The following is a 14,535-nucleotide window of genomic DNA, read 5'->3' on the forward strand; positions in this document are numbered from 1 at the left end:
TGGCAGGAGAAATTGGACCCTAAATGTTGTTGTCCAATTTGTCCTGAGTACGCTGATACCCGATAAGTGGGGGGGAACCACCGTTTGGGCGCATGGGAGGGCTCGGAAGGGAAGGAACATCATTTGGAATGCAGACTTAGATGGATTGGTCTGCAGGCATCACATTGCGTTTGCAGAGCCCCTAATGTACCTAAACAGTAGAAACCCCCCACAAGTGACTCCATATTGGAAACTAGACCCCTCAATGAACTTATCTAGATTTGTTGTGAGAACTTTGAACCCCCAAGTGTTTCACTACAGTTTATAATGAAGAGCCGTGAAAATAAAAAATCTTTTTGTTTTCCCACAAAAATTATTTTTTAGACCCCAGTTTTGTATTTTCCCAAGGGTAACAGGAGAAATTGGACCACAAAAGTTGTTGTCCTATTTGTCCTGAGTACGCTGATACCCCATATGTTGGGGTAAACCCCTGTTTGGGCACACAGGAGAGCTCGGAAGGGAAGGAGCACTGTTTTACTTTTTCAACGCAGAATTGGCTGGAATTGAGATCGGACGCCATGTCGTGTTTGGAGAGCCCCTGATGTGCCGAAACAGTGGAAACCCCCCAATTATAACTGAAACCCTAATCTAAACACACCCCTAACCCTAATTCCAACGGTAACCTTAACCACACCTCTAACCCTGACACACCTCTAACCCTAATCCCAACCCTATTCCCAACCGTAAATGTAATCTAAACCCTAACCGTAACTTTAGCCCCAACCCTAACTGTAGCCCCAACCCTAACCCTAGCCCTAACCCTAGCCCTAACCCTATTCCCAACTGTAAATGTAATCTAAACCCTAACTTTAGCCCCAACCCTAACTGTAGCCCCAACCCCAACCCTAACCCTAGCCCTAACCCTAGCCCTAACCCTAGCCCTAGCCCTAACCCTAATCCTAACCCTAACCCTAACCCTAGCCCTAACCCTAATGGGAAAATAGAAATAAATACATTTTTTTTTATTTTTCCCTAACTAAGGGGGTGATGAAGGGGGGTTTGATTTACTTTTATAGGTTTTTTAGCGGATTTTTATGATTGGCAGCCGTCACACACTGAAAGACGCTTTTTATTGCAAAAAATATTTTTTGCAATACCACATTTTGAGAGCTATAATTTTTCCATATTTTGGTCCACAGAGTCATGTGAGGTCTTGTTTTTTGCGAGACGAGTTGACGTTTTTATTGAAAACATTTTCGGGCACGTGACATTTTTTGATCGCTTTTTATTCCGATTTTTGTGAGGAAGAATGACCAAAAACCAGCTATTCATGAATTTCTATTGGGGGAGGCGTTTATACCGTTCAGCGTTTGGTAAAATTGATAAAGCAGTTTTATTCTTCGGGTCAGTACGATTACAGCGACACCTCATTTATATCTTTTTTTATGTTTTGGCGCTTTTATACGATAAAAACTATTTTACAGAAAAAATAATTATTTTTGCATCGCTTTATTCTCAGGACTATAACTTTTTTATTTTTTTGCTGATGATGCTGTATGGTGGCTCGTTTTTTGTGGGACAAGATGACGTTTGCAGCGGTACCATGGTTATTTATAACTGTTATTTATAACTTTTTGATCGCGTGTTATTCCACTTTTTGTTCGGCGGTATAATAATAAAGCGTGTTTTTTTGCCTCGTTTTTTTTTTTTAATTCTTACGGTGTTTACTGAAGGGGTTAACTAGTGGGACAGTTTTATAGGTCGGGTCGTTACGGACGCGGCGATACTAAATATGTATACTTTTATTGTTTTTTTTTATTTAGATGAAGAAATGTATTTATGGGAATAATATTTTTATTTTTGTTGCATTATTTTGGAATTATTTTTTATTTACACATTTGGAATCACAGATCAGTGATCTGACAGTTTGCACAGCACTCTGTCAGATCACTGATCTGACATGCAGCGCTGCAGCCTTCACAGTGCCTGCTTTGAGCAGGCTCTGTGAAGCCACCTCCCTCCCTGCAGGACCCGGATCCGCGGCCATCTTGGATCCGGGGCTCGAGCAGGGAGGGAGGTGAGGAGACCGTCGCAGCAACGCGATCACATCGCATTGCTGCGGGGGGCTCAGGGAAGCCCGCAGGGAGCCCCCTCCCTGCGCGGTGCTTCCCTGCACCGCCGGCACATCGCGATCATGTTTGATCGCGGTGTGCCAGGGGTTAATGTGCCGGGGGCGGTCCGTGACCGCTCCTGGCACATAGTGCCGGATGTCAGCTGCGATAAGCAGCTGACACCCGGCCGTGATCGGCGGCGTTTTTCCCGTGAGCGCTGCCGATCGCTATGACGTACTATCCCGTCCAGGGTCAGATAAGCCCAGGGCACCTCGACGGGATAGTACGTCTAAGGTCACAGTGGGGTTAAGCTGTTAACAAATGGTAGCATCATTGCAAGAGCGCTTGCGGAGTGTTGTGGGATCCTACATACCTGGATTCCACAACCGAGACGTTCGGGCTTAACTTTTCTAGAAAGTTGGTCCTTTCAGGGGACACTAGGTTAACTTTTGAGAAGTTACTTTACTAGATTATCGTTAGACAAATTGCCAATCTGGAGCTGACCACTTTGTCTGGTCTTCTGCTAAAAGTCTGTAGGGACAATTCTGAATTTGCCAGTATTCTGTGGTATTGCTACCCAGAGTAGGTGGTCACATGACTATGAGTATGTGATTTGCATACTTCCGACCACATTCTGACTAGATGTTTTCAGCCTCTCAATACACATGTAGTCAGAATGTAGCCAGAAATGTCCATAGTGTCCGCCTGATCTCGGCAGTGATACCACTGAATCGTGACAGAGTGCGATGAGTGTGTTGTAAAAATCAGAAGTCTGCAGTCACATAAAGTGACTGCAGACTTGTAACAGAAAACCAGACAACCTCTTTAAATAAAACGGACAGATTATGATAGGTATTCTAACGCCTGAAAATCACTCTCTTCTTATATGTTTCCGTCACACTTTGCAATGCTTTAAAAACACTGATAATCATTCTTTCTTTACAGAACATTTCCTATAGATGGGAATACCTTTTCTTCCTTGTCATCCCGGAAAAAATAGGTAGACCTAAGATGTTTTTAACTTATGTAGAATTTCTATCACCATCACTATCAATCTTCCAAAACGGACTTAAGAAACCTTATGCACCCAGGCATATCCCGATAAAGATGAAAAACAATGACTTTCCTCCCTTGCCCTCTAGGGTTCCTTCCTTGTATCTTGGCACTTTGTATGCTCTTTTGTAGTTTTTGGTTATGTTTTTTTGCAAACCATTTCACTAGAAGGCGTTTAAACTTTTGTTATTTTGAAACAAGGTAGAAACCTATTTCCGTATTCTCATTTGATAAAATCACAAAGATAGAAAACACAAATATCAAACAGGTCACTTATAAAATAGCCATATGTATCAAAGAAACAAACGCCAACACTGCAGGTCTTCAGTGCATCTATCTCTAGCCTTATGTTCACCCAGCTGTCATTCCCAGCTTGTCCAATCTAAATGCCAAAACTTATATAAAAATGATAAATTGTTCATGATAGGGTACGAAATTACTCTAGCAAAGCTCACTTTCCAATAACTATTACATTAAATAAAATAATACGTACTGTAATTTGCTAATCCTGTCTAATTTATACAAGGTATACTAGGACTACACAGAGCTGGGTAAACCACAGCACGAAGGTCACATCCGGTCCTTTTGGCTACTCCTTTCTGGCCTGAGCACCAAGAGAGCCTAATGGCTGAAACTGTGGCCCACAGACTGTACCATGCCCTAGCCCGCTAATCATCCGCCACCACCTGCGGTCACTGCTATACGTACCCTTAGAATGCAGACAGTGGTGAATAAGTTGGTGGAGGGCAAAGAAGTTGGGACGGCTCTTTCTTCCACCAATTTTGCGACTGAGCCAGGAGACGTGATGACATCACTTCATCTTATCTGTTGTGTGTACAGTTAATGCAACAGAGACAGGAGTATAGCACCGAGAGAAAATAAGAGAGGTGGGTAGTTGTTCTTTTTTTTACATGTGTATGGGATGATTGCATGTATATAGGAGTTCATGTGAGGGCTCATACTGTATAAAGGAGGCAACATGGGAGCTCATATTTTATTTAGGAGGCTATGTGGAGGCTCATACTGTATTTAGCAGGCTATGTGAGGGCTTATACTGTATATTGCAGATTATGTCGGGGCTCATACTGTATTTAAGAGGCTACGGGTGGGCTCATACTGTTTATAGTGGGCTATGTGGGGGCTCAGACTGTAAATAGTGTGCTATGTGGGGGGCACAAACTGTATATAGAAGGCTATGTGTGCGTTTATACTGTATATAGGGGCTATTTGAGGAATCATACTGTATATAGAGGGGCTATGTGGGGGCTCACACTATACTGGGGCTATGTAGGGGCTCATACTGTATATAGAAGGCATATGTGGGGCTCATAATGTATGTAGGGATCTGTGTTTGTGCTCTTACAGTATATAGGGGCTGTGTTTGGGCTCAAATGGCATACAGTGGCTGTGTCCAAACTCATATGGTATATAAGGTGGTGTCAGCATACCTAATTTTGCTCTATATTAAATGATACAATTAACATAACATAATTTGAGAGAATATGTTCATATTAATATTGAGCAGAATTAATTTCAGCTTATTGGTTCAGCCGCCATCAACAGTCATGGTCTCTCATGTTGCCCTTGGGAAAATTAATTGCCCACCCCTAGCCTAGACAGTCTGTCTCAACATGAGCTAAATTTGCCATGGTGGCTCTCACTGAATGAAAATTTGATGGATTATTGGACACTTTTTTTGTATAATTTTAGGACATTTCACTTTGTTTTGCTTTTGCCCATATGTTGTACCAAAATTGGAGCATGTTGTCAAATTTGAAGATACACCCCCTTTTCCACCAAACCACACTTGTTGAGTGAGAGTGTCTAAAATACCTAATAAATGTAGTCCATGACAGTTTTTTGGGTTCAACTAAGCTATAATAGGTTCACCCTTTTACCATTATTCAGGGACCTAGACTAAGGCCGGGGTCAGTATCAGATGCAATATGCTAATGACACTTGGCTCTTCCTCTGCTGCGACTGTGAGCCGGATGTCAGTGCTCTGATTCTCTCGCTTAAGGATTGCAGCACAGCTGCGGAGAAGACAGAGAAATTCATTTCTCCATCTTCTCCATTGCCAGCATCGGCGGGAATCTCATTACACTCAGGTAATATCCGAGTGCAGTGCGATGTTTCACACACCCATAGACTTATATCGGTGTATGCAATTCGAATTCAGAATGGAATCGCAGCATGCTGCCATTTTTTTACTGTCCGATCGTGATCCGATTGGAGCAGGTAAAAAAAATGCAACACAACTATAGGGTTAAATTGGTATAAATGCAATCCGATTTTTAGTTTTATAAACTAAATGGTTAAACTGGACCAAAATTGTCCCTTCAAGTATATAAACAGGTGATGGTAAGCGTTGCTGAATTGCTACCGCTTAGATCTAATGCACCGCGCTGCAACTGGTAGACCAAAATAGTGCACTGTAGAAGGTTTTTATCTCATTCACCGCCATCTACTGACTATCAAAAAACCTATGCCATGATGGCAATATCCTCAGCAAATTCTGTGTACTTTTTGTGCAGAAAACGAGTACGTTTTGTTCAGCGTCTGGTAGTCCACCAGGTGGCAGACTTAAAAGAGGTTTTTTGGAAAAGTGTATTGAAGGAGAAGAGAGGATATTTAAATTATGCTGGCTTGTTAGGCCAGGCTGCGATATAGTGGAAAACCTCTAAATGTGTAAGCAGAGGCAAGTAAAAGGAAAAACATAGTGAAAAGTTTTTGTATGTAAAAGTATGTAAAAAAGATGGCACTGATCCCCTGCTGCTCCCAGATTAATTCCACCCATTATATTGTCCAAGAAAGATGGACATGTTGTGCATGTAGGAATCAGAACCAAGATTGAGTTGAGACCTGTCATGCATGTGGAGACCCCTGTCAGCATATAGAAACTGATGAATCTTGAAGACAGGATTGTACCCATTGTTATTGCCCCACAATCAATTTGCATACTATAAACACCCAGAGCCCACTCAAACCAGTGTGTCCCCCCTGGCCAGTGCCACAAGTGCTACACCCCCACAAGTCTTGGTCATGCCCCCAATGAATATTATGTCTGCACTGGATGGGACCAATGCCCCTTCTCTACCTTCCAGCTCCTCCCCTGACACAACCCAAATGGATGCAGCAGCTATACATCAATCTTTTGCTGCCATCAATGACTCACTAGGATAGTTACTTAGTCAAGGTGGGCAGCTGTTCCCAACCTCTGCTGCTCGCTCACAGAGCTCACCCAGAATACTATCATCAGACCTCACATGCCAGTCTAAGGGACCCGATACTGTAGAGCCCCAGGAGAGTGTGTGGCGTTCCTGGAATCCTAGTGAAATGCTGGCCATGATGAGTAAACTGCCACAACCCAAAATGTTTCTCATGTCATTTGTTAACCCCTTCCCGACCTTTGACGCCACGTAGGCGTCATGAAAGTCGGTGCCATTCCGACCCATGACGCCTATGCGGCGTCATGGAAAGATCGCGTCCCTGCAGATCGGGTGAAAGGGTTAACTCCCATTTCACCCGATCTGCAGGGACAGGGGGAGTGGTAGTTTAGCCCAGGGGGGGTGGCTTCACCCCCTCGTGGCTACGATCGCTCTGATTGGCTGTTGAAAGTGAAACTGCCAATCAGAGCGATTTGTAATATTTCACCCATTATAACGGGTGAAATATTACAATCCAGCCATGGCCGATGCTGAAATATCATCGGCCATGGCTGGAAATACTAGTGTGCCCCCACCCCACCCCTCCGATCGCCCCCCCACCCCCCCGATCTGGCCGGTACACTGCTCCGGCTCCCCTCCGTCCAGTGCTCCGCTCCCCCCCGTGCTCGTGTCCGCTCCCCCCGTGCTCCAATCACCCCCCCGTGCTCCAATCACCCCCCCTGCACTCCGATCCACCCCCCCCCCCCGTGCTCCGTTCCACCCCCCGTGCTCCGTTCCAGCCCCCCCGTGCTCCGTTCCACGCCCCCCGCGCTCCGTTCCACCCCTCCCGCGCTCCGATTCCCCCCCCGTGCTCCGATCCCCCCCCCCCGTGCTCCGATCCCCCCCCCCCCGTGGTCCCCCCCCACCCTATCATACTTACCGATCCAGCCGTGGTCCCGTCCGTCTTCTCCCGGGCGCCGCCATCTTCCAAAATGGCGGGCGCATGCGCAGTGCGCCCGCCGAATCTGCCGGCCGGCAGATTCGTTCCAAAGTGCATTTTGATCACTGAGATATAATCTATCTCAGTGATCAAAATAAAAAAAATAATAAATGACCCCCCCCCTTTGTCACCCCCATAGGTAGGGACAATAAAAAAATAAAGAAAATTTTTTTTTTCCACTAATGTTAGAATAGGGTTAGGGGTAGGGTTAGGGTTAGGGGTAGGGGTAGGGTTAGGGGTAGGGTTAGGGTTAGGGGTAGGGTTAGGGTTAGGGGTAGGGGTAGGGGTAGGGGTAGGGTTAGGGTTAGGGGTAGGGTTAGGGGTAGGGTTAGGGTTAGGGGTAGGGGTAGGGGTAGGGTTAGGGTTAGGGGTAGGGTTAGGGCTAGGGCTAGGGTTAGGAATGTGCACACGTATTCTGGTCCTCTGCGGATTTTTCCGCTGCGGATTTGATAAATCCGCAGTGCTAAACCGCTGCGGATTTATGGCGGATTTACCGCGTTTTTTTCTGCGCATTTCACTGCGGTTTTACAATTGCGATTTTCTATTGGAGCAGATGTAAAACCGCTGCGGAATCCGCACAAAGAAGTGACATGCTGCGGAATGTAAACCGCTGCGTTTCCGTGCAGTTTTTCCGCAGCATGTGTACAGCGATTTTTGTTTCCCATAGGTTTACATTGAACTGTACACTCATGGGAAACTGCTGCGGATCCGCAGCGTGTGCACATACCTTTAGAATTAGGCTATGTGCACACGGTGCGGATTTGGCTGCGGATCCGCAGCAGTGTTCCATCAGGTTTACAGTACCATGTAAACATATGAAAAACCAAATCCGCTGTGCCCATGGTGCGGAAAATACCGCGCGGAAACGCTGCATTGTATTTTCCGCAGCATGTCAATTCTTTGTGCGGATTCCGCAGCGTTTTACACCTGTTCCTCAATAGGAATCCGCAGGTGAAATCCGCACAAAAAACACTGGAAATCCGCGGAAAATCCGCAGGTAAAACACAGTGCCTTTTACCCGCAGATTTTTCAAAAATGGTGCGGAAATATCTCACACGAATCCGCAACGTGGGCACATAGCCTTAGGGTTAGGGTTGGAATTAGGGTTGTGGTTAGGGTTAGGGGTGTGTTGGGGTTAGTGTTGTGGTTAGGGGTGTGTTGGGGTTAGGGTTGTGATTAGGGTTATGGCTACAGTTGGGATTAGGGTTAGGGGTGTGGGGGGGTTAGTGTTGGAGTTAGAATTGAGGGGTTTCCACTGTTTAGGCACATCAGGGGTCTCCAAACGCAACATGGCGCCACCATTGATTCCAGCCAATCTCGTATTCAAAAAGTCAAATGGTGCTCCCTCACTTCCGAGCCCTGACGTGTGCCCAAACAGTGGTTTACCCCCACATATGGGGTACCAGCATACTCAGGACAAACTGCGCAACAATTACTGGGGTCCAATTTCTCCTGTTACCCTTGTGAATCTAAAAAAATGCTTGCTAAAACATAATTTTTGAGGAAAGAAAAATGATTTTTTATTTTCACGGCTCTGCGTTGTAAACGTCTGTGAAGCACTTGGGGGTTCAAAGTGCTCACCACATATCTAGATAAGTTCCTTGGGGGGTCTAGTTTCTAAAATGGGGTCACTTGTGGGGGGTCTCTACTGTTTAGGCACACCAGGGGCTCTGCAAACGCAACGTGACACCCGCAGACCATTCCATCAAAGTCTGCATTTCAAAAGTCACTACTTCCCTTCTGAGCCCCGACGTGTGCCCAAACAGTGGTTTACCCCCACATATGGGGTATCAGCGTACTCAGGAGAAACTGGACAACAACTTTTGGGGTCCAATTTCTCCTGTAACCCTTGGGAAAATAAAAAATTCTGGGCTAAATAATTATTTTTGAGGAAAGAAAACGTATTTATTATTTTCACGGCTCTGCATTATAAACTTCTATGAAGCACTTGGGGGTTCAAAGTGCTCACCACACATCTAGATAAGTTCCTTTCAGGGTCTAGTTTCCAAAATGGGGTCACTTGTGGGGGGTTTCTACTGTTTAGGCACATCAGGGGCTCTGCAAACGCAACGTGACGCCCGCAGAGCATTCCATCAAAGTCTGCATTTCAAAACGTCACTACTTCAATTCCAAGCCCCGGCATGTGCCCAAACAGTAGTTTACCCCCACATATGGGGTATCACCGTACTCAGGAGAAACTGGACAACAACTTTTGGGGTCAAATTTCTCCTGTTACCCTTGGGAAAATTAAAAAATTCTGGGCTAAATAATTATTTTTGAGGAAAGAAAACGTATTTATTATTTTCACGGCTCTGCATTATAAACTTCTATGAAGCACTTGGGGGTTCAAAGTGCTCACCACACATCTAGATAAGTTCCTTTGGGGGTCTAGTTTCCAAAATGGGGTCACTTGTGGGGGGTTTCTACTGTTAAGCCACATCAGGGGCTCTGCAAACGCAACGTGACGCCCACAGAGCATTCCATCAAAGTCTGCATTTCAAAACGTCACTACTTCACTTCCGAGCCCCGGCATGTGCCCAAACAGTGATTTACCCCCACATATGGGGTATCAGCGTACTCAGGAGAAACTGGACAACAACTTTTGGGGTCAAATTTCTCCTGTTACCCTTGGGAAAATAAAAAATTGCAGGCTAAAAGATCATTTTTGAGAAAATAATTTTTTTTTTTATTTTCATGGCTCTGCGTTATAAACTTCTGTGAAGCACTTGGGGGTTCAAAGTCCTCACCACACATCTAGATTAGTTCCTTTGGGGGTCTAGTTTCCAAAATGGTGTCATTTCTGGGGGATCTCCAATGTTTAAGCACACAGGGGCTCTCCAAACGTGACATGGTGTCCGCTAATGATTGGAGCTAATTTTCCATTTAAAAAGCCAAATGGCGTGCCATCCCTTCCGAGCCCTGCCGTGCGCCCAAACAGTGGTTTACCCCCACATATGGGGTATCAGCGTACTCAGGACAAACTGGACAACAATATTTGGGGTCCAATTTCTCCCATTATCCTTGGCAAAATAGGAAATTCCAGGCTAAAAAATCATTTTTGAGGAAAGAAAAATTATTTTTTATTTTCATGGCTCTGCGTTATAAACTTCTGTGAAGCACCTGGGGGTTTAAAGTGCTCAATATGCATCTAGATAAGTTCCTTGGGGGGTCTAGTTTCCAAAATGGGGTCACTTGTGGGGGAGCTCCAATGTTTAGGCACACAGGGGGCTCTCCAAACGCGACATGGTGTCCGCTAACAATTGGAGCTAATTTTCCATTCAAAAAGTCAAATGGCGCGCCTTCCCTTCCGAGCCCTGCCGTGTGCCCAAACAGTGGTTTACCCCCACATATGAGGTATCGGCGTACTCGGGAGAAATTGCCCAACAAATTTTATGATCCATTTTATCATACTGTCCATGTGAAAATGAAAAAATTGAGGCGAAAATAATTTTTTTGTGAAAAAAAAGTACTTTTTCATTTTTACAGATCAATTTGTGAAGCACCTGAGGGTTTAAAGTGCTCACTAGGCATCTAAATAAGCTCCTTGGGGGGTCTAGTTTCCAAAATGGGGTCACTTGTGGGGGAGCGCCAATGTTTAGGCACACAGGAGCTATCCAAACGCGACATGGTGTCCGCTAACGATGGAAATAATTTTTCATTCAAAAAGTCAAATGGCGCTCCTTCCCTTCCGAGCCTTACCATGTGCCCAAACAGTGGTTTACCCCCACATGTGAGGTATTGGTGTACTCAGGAGAAATTGCCCAACACATTTTAGGATCCATTTTATCCTGTTGCCCATGTGAAAATGAAAAAATTGAGGCTAAAAGAATTTTTTTGTGGAAAAAAAAGTACTTTTTCATTTTTACGGATCAATTTGTGAAGCACCTGGGGGTTCAAAGTGCTCACTATGCATCTAGATAAGTTCCTTGGGGCGTCTAGTTTCCAAAATGGGGTCATTTGTGGGGGAGCTCCAATTTTTAGGCACACGGGGGCTCTCCAAACGTGACATGGTGTCCGCTAAAGAGTGGAGCCAATTTTTGATTCAAAAAGTCAAATGGCGCTCCTTCCCTTCCAAGCCCTGCCGTGCGCCCAAACAGTGGTTTACCCCCACATATGAGGTATCAGCGTACTCAGGACAAATTGGACAACAACTTTCGTGGTTCAGTTTCTCCTTTTACCATTGGGAAAATAAAAAAATTGTTGCTAAAAGATAATTTTTGTGACTAAAAAGTTAAATGTTCATTTTTTCCTTCCATGTTGCTTCTGCTGCTGTGAAGCACCTGAAGGGTTAATAAACTTCTTGAATGTGGTTTTGAGTACCTTGAGGGGTGCAATTTTTAGAATGGTGTCACTTTTGGGTATTTTCAGCCATATAGACCCCTCAAACTGACTTCAAATGTGAGGTGGTCCCTAAAAAAAATGGTTTTGTAAATTTCGTTGTAAAAATGACAAATCGCTGGTCAAATTTTAACCCTTATAACTTCCTAACAAAAAAAAATTTTGTTTCCAAAATTGTGCTGATGTAAAGTAAACATGTGGGAAATGTTATTTATTAACTATTTTGTGTCACATATCTCTCTGGTTTAACAGAATAAAAATTCAAAATGTGAAAATTGCGAAATTTTCAAAATTTTCGCCAAATTTCCGTGTTTATCACAAATAAATGCAGAATTTATTGACCTAAATTTACCACTAACATGAAGCCCAATATGTCACGAAAAAACAATCTCAGAACCGCTAGGATCCGTTGAAGCGTTCCTGAGTTATTACCTCATAAAGGGACACTGGTCAGAATTGCAAAAAACGGCAAGGTCTTTAAGGTCAAAATAGGCTGGGTCTTGAAGGGGTTAAAGACATAGAGAAAAATTAGAAAGGCCTTGTCCTGTTTTTGGCAGGATTTAGAGCATCTGGTGTCAGCCAAGGCAGGGAACACATTCTACCCCCTTGTGACGGGGGCAATAGGGGCCCCATCCACATCAGAACATTCCGCATTACGTGACGACAACAATTTCCATGTGACCTTATATTTAAAATAAAAAAATGAAACATTTTGGTTATATTTTGAGTCTCATGTCCAGACACTTCATTTGTTCTGCAGAAATTACTTTTCAGAAGTTATTGCATTATTATCACAGGCAGGATTAGAATGCAAGGTACCCTCGTACAATGAACCCTGCACATGTTAAAGAGCATGCCCACAACACTCTCCACTACAAGTAAATAAACATCTACAGTCTTTTGGCTGTTAACAGTAGCTCAGTCATGATAGCTGTCCCTACAAACATGTACATACGTACTGGGTTAAATAAAACAAATTAGAATACACTACGTTTTAATTAGTGAAGAAACGAATACACTACATTTCCTTTAACAGCAAGAGTGTGTATCTGATGCCCTTTATGCTGACTTCATACTCTGCAGGGCAATGCAATCTTTACCAATAAATCCATCAGCTTGATCCTTTTCTTGGGTACACTGCATTTGTCCAGTTTCTCAGGAAACACTTAAGTAATATATATTTGAGAAGACAAACATCAATGGCAAGCACTTAGCAAAGCACAGTGAAGATACTCTCCTGGGAATATGATACTGTACTGAACAATATGTACCCACTCTTCTTCTCATTTAGCCATGTTACAGTATTGTAATCTTACAATTTATGCAGCAATGTAAATGATACAATGTCAATATATTTCTAGATTTGAAAGCAACACTTTTATACCTGTGTTAATAGTGCATTGCAAATATATTTAAGTGCACAGACAGAAACACGTGTAAAAACATATATATATATATATATATATATATATATATATATATATATATATATAAATATATATAAGATATATCACGCAGAGGTGTCTCAATTGATGCAGTGGGTGAGGGTGTAATGATCTTGTATTTATGGATATGGTTATCATAATCGGCTTTCACCTTGAAAGCAACCTCTGAGGCTTGCCATTTGAAGAATCTGTCTCTGTTTACACCTGCTATGTCAGCTTCCTTTATTGTTAAGGAGCTGTTAAGGCAGCAATCAGCTGCCTGCGGAATGTCTCAAATTGCTCAAGCAATTGCTAATTAGAAGGGAATGTTTACTTTACATCTTGCTCCTATTTTATACCTGACACGCCATCGTCAAACTGCCTAATTAAATCTGCCATACCCTTTCATCTACAGCAATTTCTTCATAAGACACACGTCTTGTCACATGCAGCCAGTGCCACCCACAATCATCTATTTTCTAATTCACTTGTTTTGGCAGTAGACACATTAGCCACAAGCCTTATGAACTTTTGCCATCAGGTAATTCATTCCAAAGATGTGCTATGTGCAAAAAAATATACCTATGATGCGTGTAATCATCACTCCAAGAGCATGCTCCCCACACAGTGGTGCTTATAGATGCATTTAATACACCGTTAATAAATTGTACCACTCTTTAAATGCTGCAGTATTTCTTATCAGCACTATTTTAAGTGGTTAAAAAAAAAGTTTGCTAGAAATCCAGAAAGAGAGCCTGTGTGCTGTGGCAGTGAGCTTTCTCTTTCAAGTGACAGATGACTGTGCTAGCCCAGTGCTTTTTATTTCCTCACTAATGATAAATCCCTCCAGTTTTCTAAAACAAGCAATGAAAAATGCGCTCTTACCAAACATGAAGGGATCCTTACAGCCTGTGATATGATGTATCCAGCTTCTGAAAGCCTTAAAGATGCTAACAGTCCTTCCTTTGAGTGTCTTGCTGTGTGAGCACACATGCATAACACAACAGAGAGGACTTATATAAATAGGACAGCCAGTACTGACACAGTCTGCATATTGCTTGGCTGCTCTCAGTTCAGTGACATGCGCTAACAGCACTACTCTACTTCTGAATGGAGAAGGAAGGCTGCAGATATCTCTCCAGCAAAACATGCACTAAGCTGGAAATACTCCAGGGATTAAATACCATGCATAGACCAAATCATGATTTTTTTTTACATCAACAGGATTATATCTTTAAGCATGGGATATAACAAAATCTTAATGGGGGATTTATTATGATGGAATATAGGCTGAACTGGATGGACAAATGTCTTTTTTCGGCCTTACTAACTATGTTACTATGTTACTATGTTAATGAGATTCATATTTACAAAACTGCTTAGGAGCAATACATAATTGAGATCATACTATATAGATGGAACAGGTTTAACTATCCACAGTTTCTATTAGAACTGCTAAAATAATAGTAATAATATACATGTGA

General features: G+C 43.3%; 1 protein-coding gene across 2 annotated transcripts in view; it reads right to left on the bottom strand.

The window, feature by feature from the left end:
• AFF3 (ALF transcription elongation factor 3) overlaps positions 1-14,535 on the bottom strand; it is a 753,993-nt gene that overhangs the window by 614,428 nt on the left and 125,030 nt on the right. Inside the window, exon 1 of one of the 2 annotated variants that reach the window (XM_069757527.1) lies at positions 13,937-14,056. The exons of the other annotated variant lie outside the window; for it this stretch is intronic. The gene's annotated coding sequence lies outside the window, so the exon portion shown is untranslated. Of the gene's footprint in view, positions 1-13,936; positions 14,057-14,535 lie in introns of those variants that run through there. 2 annotated transcript variants of the gene reach the window in all.

The sequence above is a fragment of the Ranitomeya imitator genome, chromosome 3 (assembly GCF_032444005.1).
Source record: "Ranitomeya imitator isolate aRanImi1 chromosome 3, aRanImi1.pri, whole genome shotgun sequence".
NCBI lineage: Eukaryota > Metazoa > Chordata > Amphibia > Anura > Dendrobatidae > Ranitomeya > Ranitomeya imitator.